This window comes from Gymnoscopelus microlampas (genome assembly GCF_963454915.1).
Source record: "Gymnoscopelus microlampas genome assembly, chromosome: 3".
Lineage (NCBI taxonomy): Eukaryota > Metazoa > Chordata > Actinopteri > Myctophiformes > Myctophidae > Gymnoscopelus > Gymnoscopelus microlampas.
This window is the reverse complement of record NC_139940.1, coordinates 33236976-33250592: the sequence shown is the minus strand read 5'-3', so window position 1 is coordinate 33250592 and position 13617 is coordinate 33236976. Positions and strand designations below refer to the sequence as shown.

The 13617-nt window shown below is 42.9% G+C and overlaps 1 protein-coding gene across 4 annotated transcripts in view; it reads right to left on the bottom strand.

Annotated features, from left to right (window-relative positions):
- Positions 1-12859, bottom strand: part of grb10b (growth factor receptor-bound protein 10b) — a 100072-nt gene extending 87213 nt beyond the window's left edge. For all 4 annotated transcript variants that reach the window (XM_084052015.1, XM_084052017.1, XM_084052016.1 and 1 more), the window contains exon 1: positions 12618-12859. The gene's annotated coding sequence lies outside the window, so the exon portion shown is untranslated. The remainder of the gene's footprint in view (positions 1-12617) is intronic.
- Between the last annotated feature and the right edge of the window lie 758 nt (positions 12860-13617).

The window sequence follows — 13617 nt, the reverse complement described above, 5'->3', positions numbered from 1 at the left end:
GACTCACGCTCCAGTAAGGCCTGCCACTAATTCCACATTCGGGGACCCGCTCCCCGGAGTTTCTTTTATCTTCCACTTCGCAGTCCATGGACTGTTATTACGGACCCCCAGCTGCAGATCAAGAGTGTGACTGCGGACCGGGCCTCTCCATGGAGCGTGACCGTGGATTTCTACTACATTACACTATACTGTATATTATCTTAACATTCTTATATTATACCATTATATACTGTATACACATTATTGTTGTATGAAGATTCTTTCCCCCCCGACACGGTCGAGGCAGAAGGCCACCCACCCTAGATCCTAGGGTCTGCCTGACGTTTCTTCCAGTTAAGGGGCAGTTTTTCGTTGCCACTGTCGCAAAATTGCTAGCTCAGGGTGGGACTGTCGGGTCTCTGCTCTACATGTAAAGTGTCTTGAGACAACTTGTTGTGATTTGACACTTTACTAGAATTGAATTGAACACATTTGTATTACTCCTTCAGATTTGATCCAAATTTCACGCAAATCAGTACACTGTTCAAGACGGATCTGTCAGATTTTTCATATTCCATCCTGATTGGCGAATTCCGAACATTGCTGGCCCACAATAACCTACCTGACCTGGCGGAGACCTGTGCTCCGAGGAGGACAATTTCTAGTTCCTCATCATTCATTACAAAGATAATCTTTTTGGGGCTGCAGCAAGACAACACTAGTATTAGCAACCATTTCAAAAGTAGGACCTCTACACAGCACTGGTTCTCAAAGTGGGGTCCGAGGACCCCCAGGGGTCCTCAAGGAAGTTCCAGGGGGTCCCCAACTAAATGATTGAAAGAAACCAAATAGACCCGTACGGGCCTGTAACTCAGAGGTAAAAACAAAGGGGATAGATGTGGGTACCAGAGATAAAAATGGGAGTCCATGACATGAAAAGGGTGAGAATCACTCACTGCTCTACAGCAGCCACAATATCACTATAATAAGCCTAGCTAGAATTACACGAGGAGAACACCACAGGATTAGATGACTCATGATACATCAGCCCACATAGTGTCAACCTCTCCCCCACCTCTAGGCTACCAACAGATTGTCATCTCACCAGTTCAAATCCCTAGAATCCTAGATTGATCTATCAGCGCGGGAAGTACGTAAGAAAAGTAGTTAAGAAGCTGAGTAGTCAACTACAGAATAATATATAAAATCGCCACTTGTTTGAGGTATTCTTTGTCACAGTACATTTGCACATACGTGAAATTTGTTCTCTGCATTTAACACATCCTAATCCTAACTACCAGTCCACACCAATGATTCGCAACGCAACGAGTTGCAACTTCCACCCAGTTGCAGCGGTCTGAATTGACCCGTTGCAGGTCGGTGCAGTTTATGGGATTCTGTTGCACATGGTTGCAGGTGGTTGCAGTTGCAACTTATTGCATTGCAAATCATTAGTGTGGACTTCTTCAATCTGTAACTAAGAGCAGCATTTAGGGTTTAGGAGCAGTGGGGAAAGTGCCATTAATAGAGTACCCAGGGAGCAGTTCGGGGTTAAGTGTCTTGCTCATGGACACTTCAACACATAGACCCACATAGGCCTCTCTAGTCTCTACCCTTTCAGCTATGGCCTCCCCTGTATCATACAGTATATCTAGAAAATCCTTCTATGCTTGTACAATGCAAACATATGAATATGAGGCAGGGTTGATGAAAGAAAATACAAGAATATTCAGCTTTTGTTGAGTCCACCTCAATTTTCAGAGGGGAGGTGAGGAGGGATTACATTATCATATTAAATGTCCTCCTTATTGACGTACACACATCCAAGTATACATTTCAGACGAAAGGCCGAGGCAGTACAATGCTCACTGTGTGTAGCCCCAAACATGAGCCGAGAAAATATGATCATAATGTCATAATAGTCGAAAATTCACTAATCTACAAGCTCACAACCTGTTGCAACTTGAGCTGGAGATTTGCTATCTTCGGTGTAGACTAAAGGGGAAAAAAGTAGGGGACCAACAAGTACAGATCCCTAGGGGACACTGGTCAACAAAGGTTAAGTTATAAGAAATACGCCATGCATTTTCGGCATGCAACACAATCAAATTGGGCTGCAGTCTGTAGCCCAACACTAGACCAACACCTCCTCCTCCTCCTCCTCCTCCAGCCCCTGCCTCGATGCTGGATCACCCTCTCTCCAGCCCCTCCCCTCATCCCACAGCGCTCCACTGCGGAACATAAACAGCGTCTTAATTCGAGAGATGGCACGGGTCCAACTTGGCGTCAGGGGACCTGTCAGGAACCCAACGAAGTGAATGCAGTGACCGGCGTGGCACACACACCCTCTTGAGGAGTTTAGGTCACTTATTGTACTCTGTACATGTTTGAACCAGCCAGATTGCATTAAGTAAAAGCATTTGGTGCACACTGTGAGTTGTCAAAACTTCCTATATGGAGGCGACCTATGGAACCGTGTGATGATGTATGGCAGGGGTTGGGGGGGGGGGGGGGGGGGGGGTGAACAGCTATGATGTCTGTTACTCTAACTGGACTGCACTGCTGCACAGCTCTGGTCTAGTGCTTTGCCGCCACCCCCCCCCCACCACACACACGCTCACACACACACACCCACCGCGGAGTTCTACACCATTTCCAATGTATCTATTTTTATACCTGTGACTGACAACTCAACTTGAGCTTGACATTGAAAGGAGTCTAGCTTTACCCAGATTAAAAGGGGTCTAAATTAAAAACCTAATCCTGGACAGAATTAATTAATGAATTTGTTCCTCAGACAGGCCACTGAATAGCATAGTGCTCTAATACTTTCCCAATTTGACATGGAATCTAGGCATTGTTACATTGGTACAAGACCATATAAGAACAAGCAGAAAAGAGTGTTTCAGAGGTCATCACGTTGACAAGTTCAGGTTCCGGTACTGAGCACTGGCCCGGTTATTGCGTTGTTGAAATAGGCTCTCTCTCTCCCTCCCTGTGTTAGCAATGTTAGTAATGCAACCTCTTGGAACCAAGCCCCCAGCCATTCCAGTATCAGATTTTTAGCTTTAAAAAGTAAGTGAGCATGCGACCGTATGTGCAAAGCCTATGCATGTGTGTGTACTAATGCGTACACGTGTGTGTGGATGCATGTATTGTAGAGGATATGGCAATATTTTCTAGAGAGGGGGAGAGAGATGGGGGGGGATTAAACAGAGCATCTCTGTCCTCCTCTGTTTGAATCAGCAGATCAGATGGCGGTCACTCACTCCTCACTAGATGCTGCTTGTTGCACATGTTGATTATTCTTTAATTGGCAGCTTTCATTATTTGGGAGCAGCAGCGTAAAGTGGGGCTGTAAGAGAGGGACTGATGTCATGCCGGGGGAGGCTGAATAGCAGCAGTCTCTGAGAGAAAGGCCTTGTGGAGACATGGACAGTGCCTAATTGGATGAGGATTACATTGGGCTGCTTGAGAGGACTGGTCTTATGCAATAGGAGAGATGAATGGAGAAGGCTTGGGAGCCCTGGTGCCTGGGCACAAGCTGGCCGCTATGGTGGCCCGGACTGGCTCTATGAAATGGACTCGTCATCTCCAGTCCAGCATCTTATGAAACCATCTCTTATGACACCCAGCACAGTAAAATCCTCACTGTTAATTTAACTGTGAATTAACAAAGACATTATTGTGGCCACTGATAGCACCATGAATTGTGCATCACTTGCACGGCTACCTGCCCAGTCGTATGGTTCAATTCACAAAAGATATTGTGAATTCCTGATTTCCCCACACACTTGTCTGTAGTCTTGCCACTGCTAACCCCTACTAGTTGGTATTTGGACTGGTTGGTCCTAGAGATGGTATTGAAAACTCATGCCATCTCTGATAAACATGGAATTGCCTGCCGCTTCTTTGCATCTGCCAGTGAGGAGCCTCCCCGGGAGGGTGTAGCGCGTACACAGGAACACCCTATTCCTCACAGTTCAACACGCCTGCGAGCTTCGCCAAACTGTAGGAGTCGCTAGTGCAGTGACAAAGATAGCCCTCCCTGCCTAGCTTCCCTCCCGTCACGTGAACATGGCCAATTGTTCTCGGACACTTGTCCAAGCTGGAGGCACAATGAGGATTCAAACCCCTAGTCTCCATCATGGTGGGCAGGAACCAGGAACTTTTCTCCAGCACCTTTTTGAGCGACCCCTGTGCTAATGCAGCTTTGGCTGACACCATCTCTTATGACACCCAGCACAGCACACGAGCTGGTGCCGAGGTGTTATGTAGGCCTAGCAAAAGCCTGAACATGGACAATGCCAATGTAGTAATCAAAATGGTTAATTGTATAAACTGTTGGCAATTTGACACTATTTTGTCAGAAAATACTATTTTACATAAATTTACATGGCCTAACCTCAGTACCCTGTCACACTAAATCCACTGGTTGAGCAGAGGAGATGTGCTCAAATGTTGGGCTATGTCTGGAAATTTGACTATTCATGAACACCATTGATAATTATAACAGACACTGCTTGAATTGGACCAGTAATCACCAGTACAGACTACAGGGGTACCAGTTCTGCTGACTTTTTCCCACCTGAGCACCCTCATTACTTATAATTACATACTGCCAGTTACCTGTAAATCTAGGTATGCATGTTGGGAAGCTATGCACAATTACGCACATCGTCTCCTTCAGCTTTCAAGGCTGCCCGCAGCCACCTGGACTGAGGATATCCCACACAGTTATGGATTTGATTTGGTCCAAACTATCGCCTGAGTTTCAAAGTTGGATACAGTAATAAACTGCTAAACATGAGGCCAATAAATGTCACTACAGGAGAGTGTTAATGAACGGAGCAGCAATGCCCACACATTCAATCTCTTTCACGAAACATGTGCAATGCATTATGATCAGATTTAATCTTTAAGTGTAGACTACAACTACATAAGAATATTTCCACAAACATAGTGGCTTTATCATTGTGTTCAGTATATTTATAGACCATCAGGCTTCTGATTATAACAATATTAACAGCCAGACAGATTTCAAGGCCCTGGGATGCTTGAACACTGTAGGCTGAAGGCTCCTGTACACATGACAAAAGTACCAAATATATGACATTCATGTTTAGTCCTAGACCTGAAATCAGCAGTCTAACAATGTTATCCATCATGTTTTCACTGCTGGGAGTGGGACCATATGTGTAATCTGGCCAGCACAAAGTTGTATCTATCTCTTGACCACTCCGACCTGCGACGTGAAATTGAGTTTCACACCCCAGTACTAAAACTACTGTATCCGCTCACGAGCATGCCGGTCATGATGATACCTTCGCCTGGCTACAATTACGGCCGCCATCACTGGAAAGTCTGGGCATGACACCCATTATAAATCAGAGATCCCCAAATCTATAAGAAAACAATAATCTAAAAAAAGACCCAAAAAATAACAAAGAGCTATGGGGTATCAGGTGAGGGCTGTCATGAAACATTAACTGAGCACCTCAAATTCTACACTAGAAATTAAAGAAACCGTAGGCCCGTAGGCTGAAGTGTAACTAAACTGTCAATCCACAGAGCTTGGCACCTTGGCATAGGCCAGGTGTACTACATACTGGCAATGATTAGAATGGGATTGCATTGTTTTTTTTGTACCTGCATATTATTGAATCATCTATGCTATGATGAAGGTCTGATAGGCACACAGCTCAAAATAAAGCAAAACACTACCGTAGATGAAATTGTGCGGAAACATTGATGCTTTCAACACCTTGGCCACGATTTAGCTGAAAAGGTTATCCTTAACACTGAGGATTTTACTGTATTTACACCTCTGTGTAGCAGTTATCCTTTTATTAGACTTTACAAGTGGTAAAACTACACACAGCGGGAGGTAACACTGTACAAAACAAAATAATTTAATATGGTGAATGAAAAACACTGGGAGTTTGTTTTGCCCATATCAATCTTATCAATAGAAATCTTGAATTCCATGTTGGCCCGAGGTAAAAGATTATAATAATAATAATAAAGAAATAAAGAGATTGAATATACTCTCTTGCTCTTAGGAATGTTAACAAACTTCCCTGCCTTTAAAAAATCATATTAACAAAGACTTAGCTTAAGTCCCTATTCTTAAGTGAAAGTACACTACTCTTAAGCCCTAATCACATGTAAGTCTGGAAATAATACTTAAAAACCAGAGGGTAGAAAATGTAATTATGTACAAGTGAATACATGCATTCAAGGCCAAAAGTGCCATTTTCAGAGCGTGAAAGGGAGAATCAGAACGAGTTTTTGGAAATACAAGAGCAGAAAAAGGCCTCTATTGTTCTCAAGTTTCTCACTGGGAAATATTTCTGTGAAAAAGACTCTTTCATTGGCACAGCATATCTACCAAAGCCAACTAACCATGGTTTGTTTTGATTTGACATTGTAGATTCCAGCCGGTATAGTGTGTGTGTGTGTGTGTGTGTGTGTGTGTGTGTGTGTGTGTGTGTGTGTGTGTGTGTGTGTGTGTGTGTGTGTGTGTGTGTGTGTGTGTGTGTGTGTGTGTGTGTGTGTGTGTGTGTGTGTGTGTAGATAAGACAAAGTAGAGTGAGAAACAGACAAACAGGAAGAAAAAGAAAACACTGAGAAAACATAAATGAGAGAACTACATATACGCATAAAGAATGGTGCACACACTGTATGTGGTAGAGGGATGATATTTTCTGGCATGCCACCGTATATCCACACCACATTCCCTGTACCCACCCACCCCAGTGAACGGCTCCCTGCAATGCTACGGTGTTCAGTTACCTGCATTATAAAGGCAACATTCTTGCTTCTCACACAGCCTTAGGTTTCAGCCACATTTGGACCCACTCCAGACATTGAGAAACTCAATCCACTGTACACTGTGGTGGTTAGGCAAACAAGCATTGCATCACCTTGGGTCACAAGTGGAAGGCGGTGAGAGTCGGGTTCGTACAAGTCTGTATTTACAGTATGAAGGAGGGGAAAAAATAATGATACCATGAAGCTTTTCCTCTGGCAAGTAGTTAAGCACTCATTACGGACTCCTAGCAAAACCAAGATGTGATTACTCAGCTGTAGATGAGCAACTTGACACATAAAACATTAATCGAGGTGTAATGTCACTGATAAGTGGTCAAATTAGTCAGTAGAATTGTTAACGTGTTGTTAAGTGTAATTACAAACCAAAAATCAAACCCGGCTGTTTGTTTTAGAGCATTATTTCAGGACACGATCACCTACATGTTAAAACTGAACCCAATCATAACATTCTGTACAAAACAGAAAAAGTAATATGACATATCTTGATGCAAGTCCATTAACCACTTAAACCCCAGCATCCATATTCTGGCTGAAACTTTAGCAATACATCCATGCCAACCATGCCTAATATAGATTTAGTTTTGTTAGACTGGGACTAATTCGCTTTGCAGGTTTCGATCGGGTCTGGGTCTATAGCGGATACGGAGAGGTGTGTGTGTGCAAATTACTGGATATAGTAGGCAGGCTTTAGACCCGATCATACTGGTTTGTTTTGAACAGAAACAAAAGAAAGCCTGGATATGTGTTTATATGCAATATTTTTTCAAGTTGGAGCCATTTTCATTCATTGAACCCTATAACACAGCTAGATGGCATGTTCAGGTGAGCAGCCAGCCTAGCCTACTACCAAAAACATTGCAACTATTCTATGAGATGATTCCTATTGCCTCGAATGAAATGTTCTTTTGTTTTGCCTCCACGAACGCTGTGACGTAAATTACATAATATATGACGTTGGCGCAAAATGGGTCCATAAGAAAGAGGTCCCTCCCACACATTTTGGAAGCCAATTACAGAAAAACTGTATGGAATATCAAGACCCTGTTTAACGCTTATTGTCAAGTGTCCCGGTATAGTGCCAACCTGAGGACAAAAAAATAATTGTACGTTTTCCTTTGCCTACTGGCAGTGTGCACAAAAGGTTTGACACAGATCGGTGCAGCAGTTTCCGACATTAGCACCGCACACAGACACATAGACACACATCCCGGCGAAGGGAATCATGATGTGAGTCGATTAAATGTGCCTAAAATGTATATCATAGCCAAATATGGAACATCCGTGCCTAAGGCCACACTGATCATTGAACTTGGAAAAAGTAAATCTTCAAAACTAACTTATGTAACACCTAAAATCGTTATTTTATTTTTAGAATTGGCACACAAATGTATGCATTACATTTACACCACGGTAATATGAGGACATATGGAAAATAATATATAATTGACTTGGTAGCTTGATTGGAGCAAATGGGTACGAGTAGAGACCTGGCACCATGATTAGAGCAACACACACATATGGACAAATGCAAAACCCATCACAGTTATTATTGTTTTCTACTATGTTAGCAGCTTGTCTGTATAAATGAAATGGAGACTTGCCCTGCTTGTAGAGACACAGGCAGAGTCAGTTGACTGAAATGAACTGTGCTGCGATCCCCCAGTAGGCTTAGGTTAATGGTGTCATGACATCAGGGAAAGGGTATTAACAGTGTATAGACCTAGCCTAACCAGTGCTGAATGACTGCTGGCTGACGCAAGGCCCAATGGAATGCTGCCTAGGGCAGGACCACAAGCTCATATACCATCACTACCAGATACAAGGACTAACGTTACTCTGGCACATTATCTCCAGGCTGAAAGCTGAAACAACATTCAAACATGTAAAAGGAACGTTAACCCCCCGAGCGAATTACCACAGTATACCACACCACAGAAAAGGTACTTTGGTAAAGATTGTGAAAGATGGGGCTTTAATACTGAAACCCATCCAGATGTATGTTTTAAATGATTACCATAAGCATAAAACACAACCAATCAATAACAACCTCAAGAGTGGTTTAGCATGAGTTGCAAACCAATACATCTCAGCACATCTCGAGGCTCTCAGAACAGGGCTCTCAGTAGCATAAAGTGAGTCAAGTATAGCTTATAGTAAATACAGTATACTGACTATATGTCATGTGCAATAGTCAGCAGCCTTTTGGCAGCTTGTAGTCTTGCAGGGTTCATGCCCCATCATGCCTGTGCTTACTGAGCATGGACTTGAAATAGCAAGACTGGAGCTGAGGGGGTGAAACCACAGCTAGAATGGAGCGAGGCTGTTGCTGTATGCATGGATGTCAGCACAGATACGGGGGGAAAAAAGAGCAGGTAATAATATCCTTGGAAAAACAAAACTGTCAGCACATTTCAAAGACTAGAGTGTGTTTAGCCCATTAAAACCGGGAAAACATGCGTGTCATTTTAGATTTTTCTAGCAACATTTTCAGAAAACGCTCAGTAGTTCTAAAAAATAGCAGATCGTCGTGTCGTGCTGCGAGCTTGTACATCTGCTATTTTGGAGGGGAAAAAAATCAATCTTGAAAAAGTGTTAGTTTAAATTGTTTTAATAATTTTGAATTCGTTAACACAAATCCTCTCTTCTGGGCGTCCCTGGCACAAAACATTTTCAGATGGGGGTCCGCGGCCAAATATATATATATATATATATATCAATTTGGAGGTGCAAAAAAGTTTGATAAGTACTGATTTAGAAGGCATTTGTGGAAATCGGCCTCGGGTCTAAATGGGTTAGTGTCCACGTATAATCTAACCGTGCTAACATATTTCATAAATAAGTAGAATGGAACACATGGCCCGGCGAGCGCCATAGGATGTGGTCGCCGCAGGACGGCATAGCATGAAGCTTAACTTGTTTACTGTGTGGTTCTGACGGAGCTATATCCACTTTATATAAAACCACAATTAGAGGTTAGAGTATAGCAGTGCATGCATGTGTGCGCCGTGCCGTATACGCGTTCCAACGAAGAAGGTTGTGTGGAAACAATACTGACTGCAATGTAGAAACACTTACAAGTTACAAGTAGAAGTCCGGCAATCAAAATGTACTTGAGTATTGGCATCAAAAGATACTTAAAGTCCCAAAATTAAAAGTACTCATTATGCAGAATGTCCCGTTTCACAAGGTATCATTATGTATAAAATGTATTAAAATATTTTGAAAATAGCAGATCTAAAAGTTCACAACGCGTTGCATCTTGTAGATCGGCTATTTTCAAATAGCCACAAATAGGGCTGAAGTGGTTAATGTATGTTTTGTAATAATAATTCAAATCTACAATATAACTAGTAACTAAAGTTTTGAAATAATTGTAGTGGAGTAAAAAGGACAATATTTAAAAAAAATGTACTTAAGTACAGTACTTGAGTAGATGTATTTAGTTACTTTCCACCACTGAAGGTTAGTGGTTTGACAGTTTGTGCATTACAAAATCCTGAGTTTACCTCTCGGAGAGTGTACAAAATGGAACCAAATGGACCCTTAGGTCTCTCTAAATTCAATCTGGGAACCCATCGCCAAATGAAAAGGAAAAACAGCGCCCTCTGCTGTTTTTACTCTCTCACTTGGCTCTGGGAGAGGGTATATGGTGGACCTGTGCGCAAGGAAACCGAGGTTTTGGTCTGCCTTCAGCATTTCACTTCCGGTGGCGCGACTATGTTTTCATTCCCACTAACAATATTTCTACACGGAACACTAACACCACTTCTCCCAGAGAACATGGATCGTTTTATGAGTTATAAGCCCACTTGTTTCTATGATGAAAGAGCAAGTTAAAATGTGAATATCTTTCCGTGGTTGTCTGCTCCGAGGACGCTATTGTTAAATGAGTTTCGGTTTTGTTTTTAGTGGGAAGCAGAGCACAGACAGTAAATCCCGCCCACTACATTTGATTGGGTAAAGCGCGGCCTGCTTCCTGATCTGAAGGCACGCCCACTTGTAGGTCAGTGCGTACACGTTATGACGAACCCCCCCGACAGTTTCAAACGCAGAGCAGAATCTGTTCTTGAGAGATTACTCTAAGTTAAACTAACACTTGAGGATGTTATCTGTACTTTCGTGACTTTAAGGTTCCTAACTATGTCTCAATCAAACAATTCTGGTGGTTTAGTGGGGATAAATATACCATTCAAATGAATCCAACTGAATAGTGTGTAAGTTCTTTGATAACAGGTTTCATAGACTAGACAAAAATAGCCTCAATGCCACACTCCCATTAAAAAAAACTATATTCAAAGTCAAAACCATATTTCAGTCCACTCAGCCCGGGGCTAAGTTTCAGTTATAGCAGAATGATATCTATGCATGGCTAAACGCACAAAACTGCATTTCGCTTGTGTGGTGACAAGAAATTTCAAACCTTCTGATTTTGATTCTAATTAGCCCAGGATTGATGGAGGGTGGAACAGCTCTGGGCATAAGCCCCAAAAGTCCCATTTTCCAACTAATTCTACATTTTCACCCCGAAGCCCCACATGACATTCAAAACACAAGTGGAGAATTTAAGGTTTCCAGAATCATCATTTTCGACCTGCTACAAAACTTTCTGCAGAATCAACAAAACGTAGCCCATAAAGAGATCGACTTGGAAAAGTGCCAACATTACAGTAGCCTAATGCCAAAACATTATCAGGATCATCATCGTAAAACAATGTATTCCCAGTGTACCTATCCTAGATAGTGTGAAATGACAGAAAGACAACACAATATACATAATACAATTTTCACAGACTTTACAACTAAAGTAGAGTGGCTGCTCTATGCAGTAGAACTGACTGAGCTTAGAGAATACTATGCTTTATAATTGGCCAAAGGAATATGCCCCCCCTCTCTCTCTCTCTGCATATCTGTATCTCTTCTTCCACCCCCCCCCCCCCTCTCTCTCCCCTCCTCTCCCCACTCTCTCCTCCTCTCTCTCTCCTACTCCTCCTGTCCCCCCTCTCTCGCTCTCCTACTCGTCCTCTCCCCCCTCTCTCTCTCCCCCTGTCTTTCTCTCTCCTCCCCCCTCTGTCTTTCTCCCCCCCCCTCCCTCTCTCCTCCTCCTCTCCCCGCCCCCAAAGCAAACGGTGGTGAGGGTAAGAGGAGACCGGGTGTAACTCTCAGTCAGAATGGGGGGCAGGCAGGCAGCAGGCTAGCTGTGTTCCGCTGGCTGCTGCCTGCAGGACACATTATAGTCTAGCAGACACTACGGTTACACAATAGTAAACAAGCCTAACCTCCCCATATTGCAGGTCTTACGATCAAAACAATGCTGCATGATAACACAAGTTGTTCAGTAATAAAGGTGCAGTATGTAGAAAAACATACAGTTTATCAACACGCTCACGAGCCCGAGAGACAACGTGTAACGGAAGCTTTTACAGTAATGAGTTACAATAATACACGTTACATGTAATACTTAGATACTATACAGTACATAAACCACCAGACTAACTTATTTGGAAGTGGCAATGATTCGCCCGCTGACTGACAGAGAGGCACAGTAAAACAGTAACACGGTTACGCGCAGCAGTACACACACACACACACACACACACACACACACACACACGTGTCTGTGTTTTCCGATCACCACAAAACAGTGTGTGCACAAAAACAAAACATTCACATTCAACTTTTATAATCGTGAAAACTCTTTTTTGAAACATCTTTCACCTTTAGACTTAAAAAAAAAAGATAGAGAGAAAATAATCTTCACGCATCATCATCATCATCATCATCAACATCAACATAAATACACCTACCAGTAGAAGTGAAGAACAGCCAGCCGAGGACAGATCAGATCAGTGTAGAATGAGGCTGATCTAGGCAGCAGAGCTCCTCTCCTCAGCCCGGTGCTCACATCAACACAACCGTAGCGGATAGTAGAGTATACTATACTATAGTAATGTTAGTATAGTAGTAGGAGGACTAGGAGACGGAGGGAGCAGTCAGTCAGTCAGTCAGTGGCAGAGACTGCATGTAGCTCATCTCTCTCATGTGCCGGGGAGGACACACCACACGCGTTCTGTCTCTCTCTCTCTCTCACCCTCACTCACATACATACACACACACACACATACACACACACACACCAGTGTTGCCAGGTTTTGCGAGAGAAATAAGTAAACAGGTCTAGGAAAACAAGCCCAAAAGAAGCAACTTATATTGGGCCACATGAGCTCTTTTAAACCTATGTGCATCGGGTATTTTCCCAAAAAAAACAATCTTGAAGAAAATTAGAAAAAAAATGTGGAATATTTTTGAAACATTTTAACAACACAAATCTTGTATGGTATACTATACAATATTTTCAGATGGGGGTCTGCAGACAAATACATATTACTTTGGGGGTCCTTGACATGAACATTTTGGAGAACCACTGGTTTAAACAACATTTAGGAAACAATTAAGTCCAACTAAGAAACAAGCCCCCAAAAAAAACGCAACCCGCAACTACCAATATTTTATAAGCAACTTTACAGAAAATGTCCAAAGTCGCTTATAATAAGCGGTTATGGCAACGCTGACAACCCCCCCACACACACACACACACACACACACGCGCACACACACACACACACACACACACACACACACACACACACACACACACACACACACACACACACACACACACACACACACACACACACACACACACACACACACACACACACACACACACACACACACACACACACACACACACACACACACACACACACACACACACACACACACACACACACACACACACACACA